The sequence below is a fragment of the Cavia porcellus genome, unplaced genomic scaffold, assembly GCF_034190915.1.
Source record: "Cavia porcellus strain 051 isolate PalLab524CR breed Dunkin Hartley unplaced genomic scaffold, mCavPor4.1 scaffold_18, whole genome shotgun sequence".
Taxonomy (NCBI): domain Eukaryota; kingdom Metazoa; phylum Chordata; class Mammalia; order Rodentia; family Caviidae; genus Cavia; species Cavia porcellus.
Genome location: NW_026947501.1, coordinates 28,443,679 through 28,460,740, shown reverse-complemented (window position 1 = coordinate 28,460,740; position 17,062 = coordinate 28,443,679). Strand labels below are relative to the sequence as shown.

The following is a 17,062-nucleotide window of genomic DNA, read 5'->3' as shown; positions in this document are numbered from 1 at the left end:
CTCCTCCTCCTCTTACTCCTCCTCCCCCTCCTCCTCCCCCTCCTCCTTCCCCGCTCCTCCCCCTCCTCTTCCCCCTCCTCCTTCCCCTCTTCCTCCCCCTCCTCCTCCCCCCCCTCCACCTCTTCCTCCCCCTTCTCCACTGCACTGCAGTTACTGATTTCCATCCTCTTTCTTTCTTGACACACTTTGAGCTCTAAGGAAGCTCAAGACAGGGTCTAACAGATCAGTCCTTAAAAGTTCTTTCCATTTTCTTACCATATAGAATCAGTCCAAACAAGGAACACTTTGTCTAAAAGTGTACATTTCTTTAAACACTGAATAACAGATTCATCATAATCTAAAGAAAGATGTTAGGGATAAATTTAATTGTTCGGTCAAATATTCCACCAAAGAGCTTCCTTTCCTTGTTAATAATAAGAACAAACATTTATCTACTACTAACCATGGGCAAACACCGCACTAATTATGCTGCACAAATGAGTTCTACAGTGACTCCATACATAGCCCCAGGATCTAGAAATTCCACAACAGCAGATCAAAAATATTTAGGAAAAAATACATCTCTATTACAGATTGGTTTTTTTGTCACTTTTCCCTAAACATTACAATATAACAATCGCTTACATGGCATTTACATTTCATTAGGAATTATAAAAAATTCAGAGACAATATACCAGAGAATATGCATAGCTTATGTGCAGATATTATACCATTTTATATAAAGGACCTGAGCATTTGTGGTTTTGGTTAAAGTAAGGAGTTCTGGACCCAATTCTCTACAACACTGAGGGATTCTTTCTCTTTATTTTGCATCTCACTGGCTGGGGTTTGTACTCAAACCATCTTCTTGGCTATGCCTGGCACTCCTGGCTCTCACTAAGGTCTATAATGTTCTCTCTCCTCATCCCTGGCACAAGGGCCAGAGTGATATCCAGTGTCAAGGTCAGCAAAGCCCTTCATGTGACCACCAGACAGACTGGCACTCGTCTCCCCAGCAGACGGCATCCATGCCTCCAACAAGTGGCTTCAAGGGCAGTCAGCCAAGCACAGACCTCCTCCCTCCTCAGCCAGTCACAAATGCCCAGGTCACAGACCGCAGCTGCTCCTTGCATGCACCTGGCCTCACCGGCTAAATGTTTCCACTTGATTCATGTGGTCCTAAAGCCTCTCCATTCCTTTGCCTGTGTCCCCATCCGTCCCTTCTGAGCAAGGCTTCCAGAGCCAGACCTTTTAATTTCCAAATACTCAACAGTCCCATCAAAGTAACCACACAGACAGGCCCAGACCATTCAATGGTTTCTATGCTCAAGATTTTTGAAAAGTTTTTAAGTTCTGTTTATAATTCCACACTCCTTTTCCTGTTATATGTGGTTCTAAACAATCATTAGGAACAGTGGCAGACCTTAGAAACCAGAGATCACATGCTGGACACCTGCAGGAGAGACTATGGAGCACCAACATGACACCTGAGGAAAAACAACTCCAGCTGGAGGAGTTGGCAGAGGAGGCAGGGATTCTGGAGAGGGCTCCAGAGCAGCTTTGCTGTCGGAGACTAACAGCTTCTCAACTCCCAAATGCAGAGAAACTATCAGGAGTGTGTCAAAATGCAGGTTCCACATCCATAATCCCAGCACTCTGAGAGGCTGAGGCAGGAGGGCTGCAAATTCAAGCTCTGCCTGGGCGACTTAGCAACTTAGTAAGAACTTGCATCATATTTTAAAGAATTTTTTAAAGGCTGGAGATGTTGCTCAGTGTAAATCTCCAGGATCCAAAAATACAGGTTTCCAAGCCCGTTGCCCCTCCCAAGAGATTCTGATTACTGGGGTCTAAAGTGGGACCCAGAACCTTCAGGACCAACTAGATCTCTCCCAAGCAAGAGATTCACAGATCACGCTCAGAGAAAGGCTGCATAAGAGACCAACAACATCCAGGAGATGGACCTGGAGCATGGGGAATACAGGAAACTATTCAGAAGGGAAGCCAGAGAGGACTTGTACTATGAAAAAGAAACAGTCAGAGATCCCAGAATCCCACATTTTGAAAGGAGGTACACGTGAAACTCTCTTCCCCATAAATCCTACATTCCAGAGAGTCAGCAGCACCACTTTAAATGTTTGCAGCCAATTATCCCATTTTTTAATTCTCCATATTAAAATTATATTTATTGAACCAAAATAGACCTCCTATTATTATTTTATGATCCATACAGAATAAAAAGGTTTTGAAAACTGATAAATGTTAACTATTATATGAGTGACTTTTAGTCAATAATCTTACTAAAGATGAGATTTATTAAACAACTTTATTAGCCAGGTGTGGTGGCACACACCAGTAATCCCAGCAGTTGGGAGGCTGAGGAAAGAGGATCATTGCAAATTTGAAACCAGCCTGGGATACAAAGTGAGCTCAAGGCCAGCCTAAACTGCTGCATAACCTGTCTCAAAAAAGACAAAAAAAAAAGAATAACTTTATTGAGGTACAATTGATACATTGTACAATAAACTCCACACATTTAAATTGTACAGTGTGGTACAGTTCCACATATGGATACAATGGAGGATCTGTGCTGAAAATCAAGATAATAAAGAAACTTGTCATACCCAAAAGTTTTTCTCATGCCCTTTTGTAAACCCCCTACACTGTATCTTGCCCTCTGCCATGTCTAGACAAACCACTGATTTGACTTCTGTTGTTATAGATTACTCTGAATTTTGTGGAATTTTATATAAATAGAAACTATGTAGACTTTTTGTCTGGCTCTTTGATTCAATGTAATCATTGTAAGACTCTTCCAGTTACTGTGTAGATACCACATGGTTTATCCAGTCGGCTGTTCGTGAAGACTTGAGCTGCTTCCAATGTTTTACTATACAATTAAAGCCTCTATGAGCATAGATATAACTCTTTCTGTGTATGTGTGTTTTCATTCATCTTGGATATCTAGGAGTGGAATGATTATGTGTTAGGTGTATGTTTATACTTCAAAGAAACTCCCAAACTGTTTTCCACAGTGGTTGTACTATTTATGCCAATAATGTGGGACAGTTCCATTTTCTCTACATCATTGTCAACGTATGATCAGTATTCTTAAGTTTAATAATTCTCATGAGTAACTAACAATGTCTCATTAATTGTATTTCCTTAATAATAAGATGTTGAGGGGCTGGGGATTTAGCTCAGGGGCATAAGCACTTGCCTGGCAAATGCAATGTCATGAGTTTGATCCACCGTATTAAAAAATAATAATAAGATGTTGAGTAACTTCTCATGTACTTATTTCCTAAACATATATTGTCATTGGTAAAGTAGTAGTTCAAATATGTGGTTTATTTGAGGGGAAAGAAGGATCATTTTATTATAATTGGCTTTCTCCCATGGTTAAACCAACAGCAGTATGTTTAACTTATTGTCTTATAAAGACATTTTCATATATTACATCCTTTGCCCTAAAGACACAAAATTGATAAAGAAAAGGAAAGTAAGTGAAAAACTCAGAGGAGTTCTCCGCAGGGTAGCACAGAAAGACTTTTAAATCAAAAGATGACTTTTAAATCAAATGCTTATCTGTACTTGGTTCTGTTTTTAAAATCTTCCAAATAAATAAAGAAAGGAGCACATTCAAAACTTTAAGCAAATGAAATTAGAGCAAGCTCCAGGAAAATTTTAAATGGAAATAACAGCAAGAATGATTAGCTTAAAAGCCAAATACTGGAATAATGTCTTGCATTCTAGGAGGCTGAGGCAGGAAGTTCAAAAGTTCAGGCTCAGCTTGGTGACTTAGACTTTATCTCACTAAAATAAAAAGGGCTAGGGATATAGCTCGTTGTAAAAGCCCTGGGTTTAATCTCCAGCACTAGGGACAAAAGTCAAATACTGAACAAAACAATTCAAAAATTAGGGATTATACAACGCGATTGACTACTACAATGGAAGGTTTAAGAACATGCAAACAGTATGTAGGGGCATGGGTCTTTTTGAAAAGCATGTGTCATTTTTGACTAGCTGCTTATCTTCTAAGCACTGCCTTGACTTCTTCAAATGGTGAACAGTTGTGCCATATTTTTACTTTTTCCTTTGTACTTTCCTCCTTCTTTGGTCCAAGATTCCTCCTTGTGTCCTACTTATGGGCTTCTTTCAGCATTCTTTAGGGCCAGGGAGGGAAAGTACGCTGGTGACAATGTCCCTTAGTACTGTATTCTGTCATCTAAGAATGTCAGTTCTTCCTGTATTCTTTTTTTTTTTTCTTCCTGTATTCTTGAATTATCCAAGATTCTAGACTAATATTTTTTTTTCTTTCACCACTTGAAAGATGTAGCAGGCTTCCTATAGGGCTCTATGGTTTCTTTTCTTTTCTTTCTTTCTTTTTTTTTTAGACAGGGTTTCGCTATACAATTCAAGCTGGCCTTTAACTCATTTTGTAGCCCAGGCTGACCTCAAACTCTCAGCCTCAGCCTCCCAAGAATTGGGATTACAGAGCCACCATGCCTGGCTATGTCTTTGTACTTTGTTTTACTTTTCAGAAATTTATAATGTGCCTTGTAATAGATTTCTTTGGATTTTTTCCTGTTTAAGTTCCTTCTTGAATCTTTGTGTTTCTCTCTCTTTTCAATTAGGTTTATGTCTCTTGTCAATCTAGTCATTATCTCCTCAAATTTTGGTTCTATTTTTCAGTTCTAAGTTTTCCACTTTGCTCAGCATGGTAGCATATGCCTGTAATCCCAGCACTAAGGAAGCTAAAGCATGAGGATTGCCGCAAGTTCAAGTTCAGCCTCGGCTACAGAATGAGTTCAAATTCAGGCTGAATTGCATAGAAAGACCCTATCTGAATTGCATAGAAAGACCCTATCTCGAATAAATAAGTAAATTAAACAAATAAATTTTCCATTTGACTCCTTTTTACATATTTCTGAGACTTTTTTGTTTGAAGTGTGTCCATAACTGCTCAATGAAATATTTTTATAAGTTATTTAAAGATTTTTGTCACCAATAACTAAAATAAATTTTTTCATCATCTTTCTCGTCTCAAATTTGGTACCTGCTTATATCCTTTCTCACTCACATTGAGATTTTCCAAGATCTCAAGTGATTTTCTTTTGTGCTCCGGAAGCTTGGAGTGTTGTTATAAGACTCTAGATTATATTCAAATTTCCTATTTTCACCAGTCACTTCACATACAGAGCCCTTCTTAGTCCCTGTCACAGTCCAGGACGTTTGTATTTCTAATCCCAAGGGAAAGTTATTGGGGTTTTTGTGAGTTAATTTTAATCTACCACTTTCCATGCAACCAATGGTGTAAATAAAGACACAATTATATATCCAAGATTGTGAGGAGCCAAGGGGGTCTTAAGTCTAGCTAGAAGACCCCCACCTTTAACTCGAGAGAAGGGGGAGTGGCTCAGGGATGAATGATCATGAGAATGGCAGGAAGTACATGAGAGCCGTGAGCTGGGCTAGCTGGGTGGCTTGAAATCACTTTTGCAACATGCAGAGAGAAGGATACACAGAAAGAGTAATCTGCATAACATAATTTGAGGTAGTGTCTAATGTTTTGGGGTTGGTGTTTGGCTCTGATGTGTAACTTTTTATGCCCTGGAAAGTGATAGCCTCGTCTTGAAGCTTGATCCCAGGGACAGCGTGGAGCATGGAGCGTGGCTCTCCCTCCTACTGAGCTCACATATTTTCTGAGAGCTAAGGGGCTGGCAACACTGACCTGTTGCCTTGCTCCAAAGACTACACATCAGCACCTCAGCTAGACCAGTGTGCTTTGCTTAAAGGCAATTAAAGGTGTCAGGAAAAGTGCTAGCCAGCTCTGTACATATCAGTATATAGAAACAGGACCAGCTTTAGCCAAAATGGAGATACTTGCTCTTCTTTCAAGGAGAGTCACCCAGATGGTCCTCCAGGACTTCAGACACCATGGCAGCTGGAAGAGTGGGTTACTGTCTTATTACTGACAAATGGGAGTAGAAGTCCACATTCCTCACCTGGCCTCCATGGACACACTCCAGTGAGGAAGGGGTGTCTCCATATTGGTTGGGTGAAGGCGAGTGTTCCAACTCCCCACATGGCCTTCCCTATTATAGGGGTGAGGGGTAAGCATCCCAGCAGGGAAGGATAAGGATGTCTTATTACACACTGGGTAAGAGTAGATGTCTAGGGTAACTACTTCATCTTTAACGATAGGAATCAGTCAGGGTGTTTTTGTTTTTAGTTTTTTTGTACTGGAATTCAAACTCATGACCTTGCGCTTGCCAGGCAAGTGTTGGAGCCACTGCGCTAAATCCTCTGCCTCAGTCAAGATTTTTTTATGTGTCATGTTTTTCTGCTTCTCTACACAGCTGGAAATGTTTGTGTGAGTGCTAGACATTGCTAATTAAGGGTTATGTCATTGTTATTCTGCTATAATATCATGATATTTTGGGAGGGTCCTAGAAATGCTCAGTTGAGGGCTATTTGTTCCTGCCTAGTGAGGCAACCTTCTCCAGTGTACACTCCAGAATGCTCTGTGAATCGTGAAGCTTTCTAGTCTGGCTGGCCCTTCTAAATCCTGGGCACACCAGCCCTTGTTTCCAGTCCTTCAGACAGTTACACACACACACACACATATTGGTCAGTACTCAGCTGAGTTAATTTTGTGGAAAACTTCAGAAGATCTCCCAGGTCCTCTCTCCTATGAAGTTCTCTTCTCTACAACTGTTTGTCCTATTAACTCTAATTGCTTTGGTCTCCCCCAGACTCTTAACCCTGTTTCTTCAATTCCAGGCAATACCTGGGTACCTTGATTCCCTCTCTCTGATCTGTGACCTGGGCTCCTTCAGAGCAAAAGGCTTGTTTGTTTCTCACCTGTTAGGGGATCACTGTCCTTCATTGCTTGATGTCCATGTCATGAAAAATACAATCTTTCACGTCTTTGTGAGTTTATTGTTGCTGTCATTATTATTTTGGGCAAGAGAATAATCTGAACCTGTTACTCCATCTTTTTTTGTTGTTTCTTTGTTTTGTTTTGTTACTCCATCTGAACCAGGAGCAGAAGTCCCCTGGCGTGTGTGTGTGTGTGTGTGTGTGTGTGTGTGTGTACGCACGTGTGTGTGGTGGTGGCAGTGGTGGTGGCACTTATGATTAAACATAAGGCAACTACTTTGAAGGCAATAAGATTCACTATGATGCCCATTCTGGTTTGACTATTACCCTCTTTTGAGGTGCTGTTAAGATTTACAAAGTTTAGGTTTTATTGGTCTTAATGTTCTCTACTGTTTTGTTTAACTTTATAATACCTAAAGAGATAGACAATTCCTCTTAAGGATGCAAGAGACATTATGGTAAACATTGTTGATAACCTTGTACTCTGTTTTTACATCATGTGCTATGTCTATCCTTGATTTTGACTGACAGCTTTGTTTTATCATGCTTGATTTTATTCTCTTACAAAAAAAAGTAATAAGATCTAAGAGAGCAATAAAGCCCAAAATGTGTAAATTTTGTTGTAATAAAGAGGGAAAGAAAAGTGCCCTGAAGGATACAACAGCAAGGGTGTTTAGGTGTGTTACATAGAAGACCATATTAATATTTTGGATTGGATTACTGAACACAACTGTTTGCAGTCTCACTGTTTGAATGTTCGCTTTGTGTGCTTTGATCCTGTGACCTGAAACACCGTTTCTAAGATGATATCGAGTAATCTATTAACTGGTGATAGCATACTGTTTTTTGTTTTTTTGCTTTTCTGTAGTTCTGAATTACTTGTACCCTTATACTGTTTTGTTTTGTTCTGCTTTTTTTTTCTCTTCTTCCTTTTAAATAAAATATTAAAAAAAAAACATAAGGGCTTCACACACTGAACTACATCAGCAGGTCTTTTCCATAGTTTATTTTGAGACAAGCTCTCACTAAGACACTAAGTTGTCAATGTTTGACTTGAGTTTTTTTTTTTTTTTTTTCATCTTTTTCCTTTTTATGGGTACCGGGGATCGAACTCATGACTGTTTGCTTGCAAGGCAAGAGATTACGCCACTGAGCTAAATCCCCAGCCCCCTTGACTTGAATTTTTAATCTTCCTGCTTCAGCCTCCCACAGTGCTAGGATTACAGGTACCCAGCACCACACTTGGCTTAACTTTTTATTTTAAGAAAAGAAAATTTCACAATATTTGCAGCATAGTTCAATGAATACTTACATATCTTACCTGGATCCACCAATTGTTAATGTTTTATCTTGTTTTACTTCTTGCTAGAGAGAAATAAATCTACACACATGTACATATCGTCATTGTTTTTGCTAAACCAGTTAAGAATAAGTTGCTGACACTGTGCTCCTTACCCCAAGTACTTCAGCACCTGTCTTCCAAGAACATAAATTCTAGCTATCATACTTTCCATGATAGCCCACGCTGTGTGTCCCAGATGAAATGTGTAACTTTTATCTTTGATTTCACCGTTTTTCTACATACTCAGTGCATAATTTCTTTCCCACTCTTCATTTTTGTTTTCTTGAATAAACTTTGCCACTGCTTTAAAAGAACACAGTTCTTTTATATAAACACAAACAAGTTCACAAAACAGCACTGATAATAAACTATTATACAATATATTGTCTACATTCAAAGTTTGCCAGCATATTTTATAGCAACTTTTCCCAATCTAGAATCATGAAATGCATTGATTTAATTGAAGATCTATTTTCAAATGAAATCCAAATGAATCTATATTTAGTCAAATGCCAGGTCATAGAGGAGGTAAGATGTCAGCCTGCTCTGCGAGGATGAGCCTGGTATTTATCTCAAGCCCCAGCCCCACCCCTAATTTGCCCCAGTTTCTCCCCAGTCTCTACCTCTGCCCTCTATCCCTCTCTCTGCCTCTTCTCCAGTGTCCCTGGTATTCTAGAGACCTTTCAGTGGTAAGAGGAATGGCACCCTGTTTGGACTCTGCCTTTGGGACCCACTCCCAGTACCTGTAGATTACTGTTTATGTGACATAGGAAGACTCAGAAGTCCCCAATAGAGTCCAAAGGGTAATTTTTAAAAATGAGGAGATTTAAAACTAATAGACAAACACAGATGTGAAAAATCAATGAGGCAAAAGCTATCCTGTTAGAAAATAAATGAAGTGCAAAAGAATGAACTGTGAAATATGAGCCACAAAGCTCACCCAGTACTGCTTGTATCAGAAGCCTCTATCCATTCCGCACTCCCACCCTTTCACACCCTCTGGCCCCTGCACCTTTCTTCTCTCCCCACTGCCTGCCCTCCCGGCGCCCAGTGGGAAAGTCCGAGCCCCAGCTGCCCAGGCTAAAATCTGACATCAAGTCCACCTTAGATCTTCCTCCGTGCTCAGTGCAGCTGAAAGAGCCGCCTCCCTGCATCTCCAGAGCCTTCAGTTGGTGTCATTTTGTGCCACTGATCTGCGCCTGCCTAGACTTGAAGCCTTCATGTTTGTAGGTTTTGAGCCACTCCTAGACTGCAAGCTCTTGTGACATCACGGAAAACTTTTAAACCTGCGTGAATAGCACTCAGTGCTTTGGAATCAGACCTGGTTTTGAGTCCCAGTAGGTATGTGCCACCATACCCAGCTCCCTTAAACCAGTTCTTAACCTTTTATGAGCCTCAGTTTCTAAAAGTTGGGGGCTTAATATCCCGTGCAATTTATGGTGACAGTTAAATGAAATAATTTATACAAAGGACTCAGCCTGGTATCTGGCACATTAGAAACTTTGAATACATGTTAGTTGTCCTTTTATTCATTTTTAATTCCCTACAGTCTAAAATATGCTGCCAGTAATTTTATGCATTCTTAAAATGGCTTATAATTACATGACTAATTCATATTCATCTTACAGCAATCAGATAATATAGGGAAACAAAAAATAAAAAATCATCTGTAATTTCCAAACCCAAAGACAAAGATACTGGTATACAAATTGGCACCTATCTTTCAAAATTTTTTAAATGCAGATGTTTACAACTTATAACAGGGTTGTGTCAATAAACTCATTCTAAGCTGTAAATATTTTAAATCCAAAGTACATTTAATATACCTACACAATCGAACATCAAGTAGCTTGAACCACCTCAAACTTGCTCAGAACACTTACATCAGTCTACAGAGAAGAAAATCATCAAAATCATGACAGGCAAAGCCTGTCAATAAAATGCTGAATATCTTAGGTAATTCATTGATTACTGTCCTGGAAGTGGAAAATAGAATGGTTGTATGGATGTAACTTGCACATCATGAAATATTATGGGATGAGCCATTGTAAATTGGAAACTATTAATACATATTCATTACACTATCTTATACACGCTGTTTTATGATCCTCTTTGTTATATACCACAAACATCTTCACTCTCCATGAATAGTTTTATTAATATCCATTATGGTTACAGAGTAATCCTGTATAGAGTTATGTTTCAGCTCACTAACTAATCTCCAACTCTTGAATATTTAGATCATTTGCAGTTTTTCCACTGTTTCTAAGCAATTATTGTGATGATCAAGACTGGCCTCATTCTGAATTATCTTCCTAGAAGTGGTATTGCTAAGATAAAGAGAACATGAAAATGTTAATACTTTTGATACACATTGCTGAATTGTTCTCCAAAAAGATGACATCATGTATATTCCTACTCCAGATTTATTGTGACCATTTTCTCATTTTTAGCATAGAGAAAATAATATGTAATTGTTATTTGTTTCTTTGTTAAAAAAAAAAAAAAAACTTCACTGTGTTTAGTAAATATTGAACTCGAATGAAGTGCCTTTTGTCTGTCTTGACCCACATGATAAATCCATCTACATATTTGCAGGCTTTGCCTGTCTGGGATAAACAGTCTGGAGGAGAAAAATTATCATAATTTGCATGAAGCTGACCGACTCTTGGCTAGGAGACAGGTGAAGGACCAACCCAGTAGAGGAACAAAGACTTCTGCAGTGCTGACAGGAACTAGAGAGGAGCAGGGCAAATCATGGGACTCCGGGGTTGGCAGGAAGGAAGGACAGGACCACGAGGCCTGGCCTGAAGCACTGGGAATGGGAGGGGATAATTCCACGACCATTCAGAAAGCTACAGGGCTCTGCCAGTGACAGTACTATTGCGATATCTGGCTAGGTTTGAATCTAGTGGTATTGGTGGGCTAGGTACAGTTTTTACTTGCTCTTTTGTTAGTCCTTCATATAATGTTTGTCCCTAATAATCATTTTCCTCATTCCCAGTTGGGTATATAATAAGCAGATACATTTGTTGAACACTTTCCACAGTCCAGGTGTTACACTCTATGTGTGTTAAGTCTCATTTGATCCTGGTGAGGACTCCACGAATTTGCACTTTCTCCTCGTTTTACAGGAAAGGAAACAGGGTTGGAGACACGCAGCAGCACACAGCTAGGAAGGGGCGGGGGTGGTAACAAAATGAGAACTCCAGCCTGTCTGTCTTCAAAGTAACCACACTATTTTGTAACAGCTAGTGTCTTTCCAGCACATGAGTCATACTAGATAGTATTTCAAAGTGAAGGCCAAACATCCATGAGAAAATAAGAGACCAGTGAGGAAAGAAGATCACTAGTCCTGTCTCTATCCTTCTCCAGCCCAGTCCAGCGGCCTGCCTAAGGTTCCAGTTATCCAAATGTCTACTCTAGAGAAACTCAATGTGCACCTCTCCAGACAGGGGTGAAGACAATACACCTCCTATGATGCTTAATGTTCATTTTGGAACCAAAACTCCAATCAGTTTCCTAATTCACACATCTGATTGCTTTCTCCCTTGTTCAGTCCAATTTAAAATGTGTGCTAGAGGCCAAGCATGATGTATGCATCTGAAATGTCAGCAGTCAGGGAGGCTGAGACAGAAGAATGGCAAGATCAAGCCCCGCCTGGGCAACTTAGTGATTTAGTGAGATCCTGACCTCAAAATTTAAAACTTGGAGAAGAGATGCAGATGTACCTTAATGTGACGTCCCTAGGTCCCTTCCCCAGTACTTGCAAAACAAGATCAAAGAATTAAGATGTGTTATCTCAAGGTATTAACTCCCACAATAAACATAATTATTTATGTGCTCCAAAACTACTACTACTAATAATAATAATGAGATGAGAAAATGGCACTGTGGAGCTTGGAGGCTGTAGCTCAGTGTTACAGTGCTTGCTTCTGAAGATCAAGGCTCCGAATAAGTTAAATCCCCAGTGTGGCAAAGGGTCCCCTAGCTGGTCCTTAACCCATTATGTACCCTCAGGCTGGTCTGGAACTCACAACAATCCTCCTGTTTCGAGCTCTCAAATGCTGGGATTATAGGCACGCATCACCATACCGAGTTTCCTCTAGATTTTCATACTACAAAGGAGAGAGGGGTTGTTGTTAAATCTCCAGGGCTTTTTTTCTTACTGTATTCAAAGCCTGGGCTTGAGCTGAAAGATTTCTCTACTTTCCAACCAATTCTGACCACAGCGTGAAGCAAGTCAATGAAGACAATGTAACAGTTTTCCGTTGGAGTTAGTGTTTCCTCCTGACCTCATCTGTCTGGAGAAAGCCAAGATTAGCGTTTCATGGCATACAAGCTGCTTCCCAGCAGCTAATGGGTGGGGAGGACAAGAAAACTTTTTTCACTTTTCCTAGCTGAATCTGTTCCCTTCCTGAAACTTCTCCAGGCAGAGCTCTCCTGCCAACAGTTCCTCTCGGTAGCTTCTCTGACCTTCTAGAATATTGCTTATCTCGCTCAGACATGCACGTAATGTGTGGTTTGTTCTTTCTCCTAACTGACATGTTAATGCTGCTTTTGTTTCCTTTACCAGATTGTGCATTTCTGGAGAGCAAGACTATATAAGATGCTGTCATGTCTTCACAGACTGAGATTATGGTATTATGTGCCTTCCGTGATTGCTTTGTTTTGTTTTAGGTCTCAACCTGTAATCCAGGCCAGCCTGGGATTTGGAGTTCTTCTGAATACTGAGACTACAGGCATGCATCACTACACCTTGGCTCTGATTATTCTATTTAAAACTCTAAATGAATCATTTCTTCCTCTCCAACCTGAAATATAAATTATTTATTTTGCTTCATATCTGACCCCCATTAGGTTAACTCCAAGAAGATGGGATTTTTTTTTTTTTTTGAGACAGGGTTTCTTTATGCAGTTCAGGTTGGCCTTGAACTCACTTTATAACCTAGATTGACCTCAAACTCTCAGCAATCTTTCTGCCTCAGCCTCTTAAATGTTGAGATTACAGGTATACACCACCACACCTGGCCAAGACAGGGATTTTTGGCCCTTTTTTCACTGATTTTTCTGAAGCACATAGAACAGTGCTTGATATTATGAACAGCAGTACCTGATCAACTAATCCATACTGAGTTATTAAATGACTTAAAGATGAATAATGAAGCAAAGCATCACTCATGGGAAAAATGACTTTTTCCATCTCAAGTTATCACTTATGTATTTCTCTGTTAATTTCAGGGGAATTTCTTTAGGACCTCAAATAAACTTCTATTTCTAGCTTAGCACATTCTAGGATAAAGAATAGGGGTTGGGGCTGGGGATTTAGCTTAGCAGCATAAGCTCCTGCCTTGCAAGCAGGCAGTTGTGAGTTTGATCCCCAGTACCAATAAAAAAATTTTTTAAAAAAGAATAGGGGTTAACTGAGTTTGTATTAGGCAATAGTAATGCATGTATTCTCATTTAATTAACATGCCTTCCACTATATTGATGCTGTCAAAATCCTATTTTATGGATGAAAATCTGAATCTCCTTGAGGGAAATTACCCAGTCTCACAGTTAGACAAGAGGTAGAGCTAGAACCTAGACCTGGGCCAGAAAAATTGATCAACAGTCTGCTTGCTGACTGAATGAAAGCCACTTTTCCAAAATTCTCCTTCAGCTTTCTTGCCTTGAAGTGATTGCTCCTGAATTCAAGTCTGGTCAGACCAGACTAGCTTACTCTAGGTTAAATAACTTGTCTCCAGGTATCCAGGAAAGGTTTAAAATCGGTGACTAACCACGGAACTAACAGAGGGTTAGTTAGGCTTTTAACAGGAAAATAAACTAATAACCTTTTCTGGTCAAGCTAGAGATATCTTAGTGGCACTTTCAGCATTAACTGGACAGAGATGACTGCAGATGGAGGCAGGGGTTAAATGTGGTCATCTTGAATTCAAGAGATCAGTTCAGCCACCAAGGGCAGATGCTATATTCTGTAAACAACTGAATACACAAGTCTGAAGTTCAAGCAAGAGGGCAGAGAAATGTGGAGTCCAGAACAGCGTGGAACTTTGTCTAAAGCAAAGGCCTCAAGCCCAGCAGCTTTGCTTCCTAACTGTCAGAGCATCACTGTGTCCAGTGCTTTTGAAAATCTCATGTGAGGATGCAGAGTCCGCTGAATTGTACAGCAGCTGTGTTACAGGGTTCAGGTTTCCTATGCTCCCTTTACCCAGAGTCCCATTGGCATTCTCCACTGTGCATGATCACATGCTACTGTTCAATAGCTGGTGTGCCAACTCCAGAGATTGCCTCTAAGGATCTCTTTTTGATGGATTTCCAAGACTGCCCAAAGTACTTGCAAATGTAATATTTTGAGATATGTTAAGACCACAGTACAAGCCTGAGATCTAACTTGATTCTTTTTAGTGAATTTCTTTGATGTGGTATTTCACGTCCATTAATAGTTATTTAATATAATGTGGTGCACTGTTATTTGGAGCATTTATATTTGATTGTTATCTCTTTTCTCTTATATTGTTCCCTTTACAAGGATGAACTTCTTTGTTTCTCTTAATTTGTCTTGGCTTGAAATCCACTTTGTCTGCAAATAGAATAGCTACCTCTACTTTTTTCCAGGTTCCTGTGACATGGAATGTTGTTTTCCATAGAAAACAGTCTATGAATTTCTTTTGAATTAAATGTTTTTCTTGTATGTAGCATACTGTTGAATCTTGCTTCTTATTCCATTCTGCAAGGTTGTTTCTTTTCATTGGTGAATTTGGATCATTAGCATCGATAATTATAACTGATATGTATTGATTTACCCTTATCGTATTTTCATGCTGTTGACTTCCTTTTTCCCCTCTGCTTCATTCTGTTGGGGTTCATGGAGATGTAGTCCTTGTTATATCTTTATAGAATGTCCTTCAGAACATTTTGGGGTGCTGGTTTAGTGGTCTTGAATTTCTTTAGGTATTCTTTGTCATGGAAATATCTTATTTCTCCATCAATTTTGAAAGATAGTTTTGCAGATTACATCAGTCTGGGTTGGAGTTGTTCTCTTTTAGGGCTTGAAATACTTTACTCCAAGCTAGCCTTGACTTGAGGATTTGTGTTGAGAAGTCTGTTGTGATTCTTATTTATAGGTAATTTGTTTATTTTCTCTAACAGCTTTTAATATTCTGTTCTTATGTTGAATTTTTGGAATCTTGACTATTATATGTTGTAGTGTAGATTTTTTTATGATGGCTAATTGGAATTCCCTACTTAATCTGATGACAAATCCATTTTCCTTGGGGAGTTTTCTGCCATTATTTCTGTGAACAGGTTTTTAATATCATTTGTGCTACCTCCTGTGTCTTCTTTGACTCTGATCAATCTTACATTGTTCTTATTTGCATCTTTTAGCAGCGGTTGGGTTGATTTTTCATGGTCTCTTGCTATTAAGAATCTTTTTGTTTTTGAGACATGGTCTCACTATACCAATTTATACTGGCCTTGAGCTCACTTTGTAGCCCAGGCTCCCCTCAAACTCACCATGATCCTCCTACAACAACCCCCCAAGAATAATCTTTCTTTTCATGATTGCTAACCACAATCCTGTCTTCTATATCTGATATTCTGCCCTCACATTGGTTCAATCCACTTGTATGTACTTTCAAGAGAATTTTTAATCTCCCATATATTTGTTTGAACCTGTTTCATGGATTCCATTTCTTTCCCATGTTGGGAGTTTTAGGTTTCAATCATATTTCTAAGCTTCTCTATTTGTATATCTATACTTGCTCTAGAGTTGCTAACCATTTTTTCATATTTTCATTAAGGTCACCATCTCTGTAGTTATCTGAGAAATTATTTCTGATTTGATTTTTTCTAGAGCCTCATTCATCTGTTTTTTTACATCAGCTGTTACCACGTCAGTGTTCAGGTGGGCGGCTCTGAATTATTCCACCTTATTGCCCTCTGGGTTTGCCTTTGGTGAACTGAAAGTCTAAGGTTGTTTCTTGCTTAAGTATCTTCTCATTTTCTTTTTTCTTTTTCTTCTTTTTTTAGTTTAATTCCTAGATTGGTGCTTATAAATTGCTTATGGCAAGTAACTTTATTGCTAGTATTTAAAACCTTTACAAAATGACTACTCCTCAGAGATGTCTTCCAGCTATTGCTGGCTTTTGGGTTTTGAGTCTGTTGCAAGATCATGTCTCTTCTATTTATTGGGGATGAGAAGTTGCTGCCTATTTAGCCTATTTAGCCCCTGGTTCTTAGGCACTGGCCTATAACATTTTTCAGGACTCTTAGACAGTCTCAGCTCAGTCTTGATATGCCAGAAAGGAAAACTAATTAGAATTTTGTCACCTCAGCTCAAGTAGCAAAATAAGCAAAGCAATAGCATCAAACACAGCCTAGAAAATGACAAGCTCCCCTGCAGTACACAAAGGTGCCAACTTACAGCAGAGGGCTGGTGTCTGGCTCTCCCCAAGTCAGCCCAAGCATGGCACTGACTCACAGGAGGTCTTAGCTTCTTGGTGACTTCCTGTTCTCCTCCCCTACAATCTGAGAATGGTGCTAACTCACAGAGGGTCTTCAATCCTGTATCATTCTCATTGTTTTGTCTGGTTGGGCCTTATTGTGTTTTATCTTGCTTGATTTTGTTGTATCTGATGGTATGGGCAGCTATTTCAAAGATAACAAGATATGTCATGGTAGCCATTTTGGATTTACTATTATCTTGTTTTGAAGTCCTGCATTGCATTAGTTGTTCTGTTTTTATTGGCTCTATTCTGTCTCTGATTTGCTTGATTTTACTATGTCTGAAGACATGGGCAGCTATTTTGAAGACAACCAGAGGAACTATGGTAACCATTGTTGCTTTCCTATTAT

At 39.4% G+C, this 17,062-nt stretch overlaps 1 long non-coding RNA gene across 1 annotated transcript in view; it reads right to left on the bottom strand.

The window, feature by feature from the left end:
- LOC134471491 (uncharacterized) overlaps positions 1 to 17,062 on the bottom strand; it is a 36,605-nt gene that overhangs the window by 13,120 nt on the left and 6,423 nt on the right. The gene's annotated exons all lie outside the window — the stretch shown is intronic.